Below are 1,797 nucleotides of genomic sequence, written 5' to 3'. Positions count from 1 at the left end.
GGACCAATTACTAGAGCTCGCGCACGCCAATTAAATTACCAGGTACTTTCGTTTCTTGCTAATGATTCTAATGTTCATGAGAATATGATGCTGCCTAAATTGGATACATTTGTTTTGCTTACAAATGAAGGGCCTAGCTTTGAGAAGGATGAACATTGGAGCAAGAACAAGCATGGAGATGATGGCATGCGCATGGGGAACAAGAACGGAGTTACAAGTGATGATTTCAGGACGTTGAAGCCACCATAATGCGTGCATGAAGCCTTGGACGAAATATACAAGATGCTACTTCATAACTTTCGTCCAGAGGCTATTCTAGGTGCTGCGTCACCTTATTATTGGGCCAGGCCCATGTAATTTCGAAATACATAAGTATAGGCTGTTTTTAGAGTCCGTATGTGTGGGGAAACAAGAGATAGGGTTGGTTTCGGACCCCTTCCTCAAGGGCCACGAAATCCCCCCCCCCCTCTTCCTCCATATATACAGCCCTTAGGGCGTCGTTTAGACTTTGGGGTTTTGTTTAGATTAAAAGTTCGCCATAGCTGCAACTTCGCGTACTTCGTTTGTGTTCAGCGACCAGACAAAGGCGTCACAGAACCCCACCTTGATCAATAAAGCTTTCATCTTATATTCGCAATATCCAGATTGCAATCTCAGTTTCTTGCCTGTTCTTCGTTTGCTCGCAGGAAACAGACCCTCGTGGTCAGGTTGATCGTGCTCCGGCGTGGTCGATAACCTCTCGGAGTTGGTTTAGCGATTGCTAAGGCGCGACGTCCTCGCACGTTCGTAGTCGGATCGTCAAAGTCGACTTCCATCAAAGCGATATTCATCATCTCATCGAAAGACGGGACACCTTTGCCTCTATCAAGTGGTATCAGAGCCAGGTTGCTCGGTGAGATTTTACAGTTTTTCGTAGTTTAGATCGAGTCTGTTCTTCATACCTACAGTCCACGAAAAAGCCACAAAAAAAATTAGGGTTAGTTCATCATATCCGAACCAATCTGAGCCTTTGCATAATCTTTTTAGGGTTTTTGCTTTGTTGAATTTGCGGTTGCATCGTCGTGTCAAGTTGCTGGTCTTAGAGTCTAGTCTTTTAGAGTTTCGAGTTCTGGTCATAAGTTGTCACGCCGCCGCCGCACCATCATCATCGCCTTGCCATCTACCACCATTGCTTATCCGCCACCGCTTTGAATCCGTATCCATATACCACCACCGCTGCCATATACTACCGCCATATATCCACCACCAATCCGAGTTCTTTTCATAGTCGGTTTGTTTTAGAGATCCATATATTTTCCGTTTCGTGTTTCCTTGCCTGAGTAGGTCTCGAAAAAAAAAGAGTCTGGAGTATTCTAGAGTATAAGGATTATAATAATATCACTCGTTTATTCCATCTTGCTTGTAAAGCTGAACGTGAAGTGCAGGATCGACAGCCATTGGCGCGAACTAACTTTTCTGCAGGTCGACCTTCATCATGGACACCGCGTGCATCTTCTACTTCCACTTCACCATCACCTCCATCAGGTGCCACCTCCAGCCGTGATACAAGAAAGCAGGCACAACCACCACTCTCTGCCAAGAGCACACCTGCCGGGCCTGTGCAGAGCTCTTCTTCTTCCATGGCATCGACAGGGCACACAAGTGATATTATTTGTCGTCGTTGTAAGGGAAGAGGACATTTTGCGAGAGAATGCAAATCTCAGCGTGTCATGATTGCTACTGAGGATGGTGGGTATGAGTCCGCTAGTGACTATGATGAGGAGACTTTGGCTCTTATTACACGTGAAGAACATGGTG

This window comes from Triticum aestivum, chromosome 2D (genome assembly GCF_018294505.1).
Source record: "Triticum aestivum cultivar Chinese Spring chromosome 2D, IWGSC CS RefSeq v2.1, whole genome shotgun sequence".
NCBI lineage: Eukaryota > Viridiplantae > Streptophyta > Magnoliopsida > Poales > Poaceae > Triticum > Triticum aestivum.
Note: the sequence above shows the minus strand (reverse complement) of the source record.